Raw genomic sequence first — 6185 nt, forward strand, 5'->3', positions numbered from 1 at the left:
TCTAGTGCTCAAGAAATTTGTGCCAGGGCAATAAGTTCTTTTATTCAACTTTCGTCTCCGTCTTTTTCCTGGAAAGTTGAAGTCAAGATGGTCAGGGCCCTTCATAATCAAAACTGTGTTTCCACATGGAGCGGTGGAAATTTTTGAGAATGATCCGGGCCAAGCATTCAAGGTAAATGGTCAACGGTTGAAGCATTATTATGGTGACATAAAAAACCGCGAGGTGATTAGTGTCGTCTTATTGTCTACTTGATCTCGAGATTCTACATCGAGCTAGCGATGTAAAAGAAGCGTTTCTTGGAAGGCAACCCAAGTTTATTGTACATTAGTAAGTAGAGGAAGCAAGAAGAAAAGGGAAAATCACAAAAAAATCAAAAAAATGGAAAAATTCAGGTCTGACTATAGAAGCCTGGCACGCCCGCGCTGTCCCAGCGTGCGGCCGCGCCATTTACACAGACACACCGCGCGCGCGGCTGCGCAGGTTTGGTAGAAGGAGCGCGCGCCCGCACTGTCCCGGCGTGCGGCCGCGCCGTGTCCCAGCGCACGGCCGCGCCGTGTCCCAGCACGTGGCTGTGCCGTGTCCCAACTCTGGAAAAAAATAAAAGGTAGTTAAGGGGAGAAAACGGGAATTTTGTCCCAAAATCAATTTCCAACCGAATTTTACTCCCCCACATCTCATAATGCCCTCTCCAAATCAACCCCATTACTCCCATTATTCCCATAATCAAATCCCACTTCTATTCCATATCTAATTCTCTTTCACCATGTATATATACATATACCCCATACACAAACTTCTTCACAAATTCACAAACTCTCAAACACAAATTCTCTCTCAAACACAACTCTTATTCTCTCTAATCAATTTCCATGGGACCCAAGAGACAAAGAACTCAAGTCGATAGCAGCGTCACCGATTCTTCAACTTCGAGTGGTGTGAGGCCCAGGTTTTCCACTCCCGGGGTTGAGGATGAGTACACGAGGCTTCTCGCGAAGCCTATTGCAAAGGAGAGAGGTTTTTTGCCATCTCGGAAAGATGGTAAGCTTTTGGAGATGATCTTGGAGATGGGCTGGGTTTCTTTTTATGAGGCACCAGCTGTTGTGCCTATGAGTGTGGTTCGTGAGTTCTATACGAATGCCAAGGTCGAGAAGAATGGCTTCACTGTGGTGAGAGGGAGGATGGTGGAGTATAGTGCAGAGGCTATTAGGACTGTGATTGAGCAGCCCGTGAAGAAGGTGGGGCAAGATACCTGGAACGATAAGACTCCAGAGGACTTTGATCTGGATCTTATTATTGCTACTCTGTGCCGGCCCAACACACATTGGAAGATCAAAAGGGGCACAGTCACCGAGTATTCTACGTTCCCGGCGTCCGGCATGAACAGGTTTTCTCGTGCATGGAACGTTTTTATATGTGCTAATATCATGCCATCTTCGCATGTGCATGAGGTTACTGTGGAGCGTGCACGTCTGCTATGGGGCATTCTCCAGGGTGATTATGTAGATTTGGGGATGGTGATATACCAGGGGATTCTGAGGTTCTCGAGGGGGAGCACTACGGGGTCTATTCTGAGGTTCTTGAGGGGGAGCGTGCACGTATGCGTCCGTGATGACAAAGCTGTGCGTGGCAGTTGGTGTGCATTGGCCAACACATGAGCAGTTATAGATTCCGAGTGCTCCGATCGATAGCACTACTTTGGCTATGATGCAGAAATGGGATGGAGGCAAGCCCGATCTGAAGGGGCTTGGGTATTCTTTTGACCACCTACCTGGTGGGAGGCCAGCTGCTGGTCAGGCGAGCAGAACTATATAGAGATCTCAGTTAGGAGATGGAGGAGGACCATCACAGCAGCAACAAGAGGCAGCATGATAGGACATGAGAGCTGGTTTGAGTTCGACGCAGTATAGACGTCTTGCGAGGAGGATGGACGCGATGCACGACATTCATAGTCGTTTTGCACAGGATCTCACCCAGGCACTTGGGACTGCATTTAGAGCCACCGGAGTTGACATTCAGTGGCCAATTTTTGGTGATGATTCTGTGTATCCGCCTCCTGACACACCTGACACTCCACCCCTTGAGGGTGAGGATTCTGATTCAGAGTAGGTATGCCTGATTCCTTACTATTACCTTCACTGAGGACAGTGAATATTTAAAGTTTGGGGGTAGTAGTTGAAGGAATATGTTTGTGTGAGTCTCATATAGTTGCATGTTCATGATAGTTTAGTTCATATAGTTTGCATATTTTGCCAAGTAGTTTTTTTATTATTTTGGTAGTTTTATGATAATTTGTTCATGTAGTTTCGTGCATTTGCATTATAATATGATCCCTTAGATAATTTTCCCGATTGACTTGCGATATTGATACTAGTGTAGTGATGTCGTATTTAGTGATGTTGAGTCTTATTGGACTGATTTGCATGCTAGAGACACTTGTATTTCACTAAGTCTTATAGGTTGCTAGAGTGCTAGATCATAATCATGGTTTATTTGATTTGTCGAGGTTTAATTGGTTGTTTATATTTAGAATTTAGGGTATTCTCTTAATAATAAAAAATATGGATATTTAAAAATTGGAGAAATTGGATTTCATTGTTAGTTGTGTGGCTAGGTGTCAAATGGCTAGTAGCCGGCTTATATTTTTATGAGTAGTCTAGGGTTGAATGAGATGGAGCGAAACGCACTCATTCATAAATTATGAAAAAAAAATGAAAAGAAAAAAAGAGTAAGTCTTATGCATAATTAATCATGAGTGGGCTCTTTAGTACTCAAGTTATTAAGTTCTTAGGGGACTTTGTGCCTAGTGACCTAAGGCTTTTATGGTCTGGGATCTGCTAACCTAATGCTCGCTACATGGGTGCCATTGTGTAAGTCTTTTGTGTACCTCACTCATTGCACGATCAAATAAGCATGCATGTGTTGTTTTGTTATGAATAAAAGCATGAATCCGTATAAAACTCCAATATAAGAATTGAAGTGTTATAAGTTATTTTGAGTCTAGCTTTTTATTTTATTTTTACCTTGCGATTTCCTTGATGAGTATTGAGTCATGATTATTGATCTAGTTGCGATAATATATCTGTAAGCATCTTCACACACGCACGTCTCTAGTTTGTAAGTTGATTTGTATGATTTGATTGATCTTCATGCAAATAACTTCATTTGTTGATATGTTGCTTGTTGGTTGGTTGAGTTATTCTATTAGGGATCGTTGCATTCATATAGTTACATTCATGCATTTTTCTTTCTCGTTCTTTGAGTCTGTTTATGTTTGAGGACAAGCATCGATTCAAGTTTGGGGGTATGTTGAGTGGCATTTATGACACTTTATTATACTCTAATAAGCTTTGAAATCATGCATTTGTACTCAAGTTGTTATGTGTTTTAATGTGTTCTCTAGTGTTTTTGCATTTCAGGCACTATTCAGGTAATCAGGTGAATTAGCATTGTTTTGGTGCTAATTTGGTGTCCAGGTGGTGTTGGAATTAAAGCTTGTGGAAAGACGGCTCGAAGCAGCAAGATTTAAGATGAAATCTGAGTTTTTCCCAGAAGGACGGCGCGGCCGCCCTGTGATAGTGCGCGGCCGCGCCAGGTTTCCAGAAATGCAGCGCGCCCGCGCTATGATAGCGCGCGCCCGCGTCGAGGCCGAATTTCAGAATACTGTTTCTACTATAATTCTAAAAGGGAAGGCTTCCAGATTGTTGAGGGCTGCTATATATATTCATATTAGCTATTTTTTAATATATATCAAGTCAGAGATATACCAGAGCGTAAGGAGAAGATGACAAGAGACCTTTAGCACAATTCAACAAAGGCGAAAACGATCTAGTTTATTCTTGTGAATCTTTATTTTGAGTTGTAATTTGGATGCTTGTTTCTTGTTTTGCTGAACCTATACTCTTGTTTGTACTTGGTTTTATTTCTTCGTATAAAGACTACATTTGCTATATCATGTTTTCATCAGAACCCACGTTGATGATGAGTCCGATTATGGGCTAATCGTTATCGTGGGTTTCTAGCGGATTTATTTATGGATTCCTTTAGTTAAATTGTTTGATGCCTTAGTATGTGGTGATTGTATGATATCCTAGTATTGGTTGCGCATATTCGTCTTATGAGCGTCGCGAACTTATAAGATAGTGTGTTAATTCTTAATGAAGTGAAAGTGAATTTAAGGATTTAGAACTTGCCATGCTAGCAGAGGTTCATGTATTTGTTATGCATGATTCTTAGGTAATTTTAACCATCTTACTTACCATATGTAATCAAGATAGATAACTTATGCTTAAACCGTTATGTTGTCAAATTCTATAGCCATATAGGGTCTCAATATAATTGGTGCCTATTCAGCTTCTATCTCTTTTGTGGATGTCTGGTAGAATGGTACTCGTACAACGAAAGTTGGTGTTTATCAGTTTCGTGTTGTCTGATTAGTGTTATCGCTATTGCATGCTAAGGTTAAGAATAATAAAGCTATTGAATGAAGTATTTAATGAAGTTAGAATCCCATGTTTGTCATATATATATCAATTCAGTCAATCTTATTCTCGTAGTTATAATTGTTAACGTAATTCTTAGTTATAAACAATCTCAATTTGTTATAGTCTTAGCATTGAGCGATAACCATACATTCTTGCTTAGGTGCATAAATTAGATAGTTAACCAATATAGTCTCTGTGGGAATGAACTAGAAAAGATTCTATACTACTTGCGAACTCGTATACTTGCGTGTATTATTAACGTGTTTAGCGACTAACATACCCCTCGGGGGTCTAACAACGAAACTCTGGAAGAAAATATGTTCGTTAGGGATGGCAGCATCCGAGAAATATACGGAGGAGATCCTGGGATGGAATGTAGTAATAGAGCTTTGGCAAGGTATGCAAGGGAAGCCCGGTTCAGACCTCTAACTGACATTCACAGGGTGGAGACTCAGCCACCCATAGTATTTCAGGGCGAATCCGTGGACATCACCTTCAGGGAAGCAGATGCCTAGTGGGTGCACCACCCCCACAATGATGCCCTGGTTATTTCTATCCAAATCAGAACTAAGAACGTCTATAGAGCCTTCGTAGACAATGGAAGCTCAACAAACATCCTCTACTACAGCACCTTTAAGAAGATGGGGTTACCTGATTGGGATATGTCAGGAGAAGATTCTCGGGTCTATGGTTTCTCTGGTGAAGTAGTTAGGGTCATGGGATCAATTTGATTGCCGTGCACATTGGTAGAGAGTCCGTTGTCCGTAACAAAGATGCTCGAGTTCAAGGTCCTAAATCAGGAGTCATCCCACAATGTGCTATTAGGGCGACCTTTCCTTAGGGAAATGAGAGTCATCACTTCGATCCACCATCTTACCATCAAGTTTCCAACCCCAAATGGAGTTGGCAGCATAAAGGGCTCTCAATATGATTCTCGGGAATGTTACAGGCAGGCTATGAGGGGATTTAGGAGAAAAGATGTCCAAGTCCGAGATGCATCAGATGATGAACAAAAGAGAAGTATCGAACAACTGATCGAGGAAATTCGGGTCCATTACTATGTTGAACAAGAAAATGAATGCCCCTCTAAATTGCCTCCGGCGACGCTGTTCTTAGAAGACGCCATCAGGACTGAAATGTTGGAAGAAGAGCCCTTAAATGACATAATCCAAGCAGATTTCGATGGAGAACGGCTCGAAGGAAGATTTGATGTCTTGCAGAGTCTTGGACAAGATGAACATAAGGTAGATGCCTCTCTTCCTAAGGGCGTGCCCTTATCTTCAGGAATTCCAAAAGAAGTTGATGCCCTTATATGTCAGGGCGCGCCTTCTATTGTCCCAAATCTAAAAGAAGTTGATGCTCCTGTATGTTAGGGCGCGCTATTAGAACCCAAATTTTTGACATCGGTAAAAGACCTTTATGAATAGTAACCTTGCAGTTCTAAAAAAAACTTTTGCGACCACACCATATACGAGTTTTTAATTTAAGATTCCGAGTTGATATTGTGATTATACATACCAAATGAGTGTATGTAAACGCTATTAGTTTTCGAAGAAAACAAACTTTGAAAAACGATCGTATCTATGAACCATCAAGGATTACGAGAATCACAATATAATTACAAATTTAAAATCCTACAAATTCAAGTCCAAGAACGATACTTCAAAACATAAAAGAACGTATAAAGAAAAGGATTTACACCG

Source organism: Apium graveolens, chromosome 3, assembly GCF_009905375.1.
Source record: "Apium graveolens cultivar Ventura chromosome 3, ASM990537v1, whole genome shotgun sequence".
Lineage (NCBI taxonomy): Eukaryota > Viridiplantae > Streptophyta > Magnoliopsida > Apiales > Apiaceae > Apium > Apium graveolens.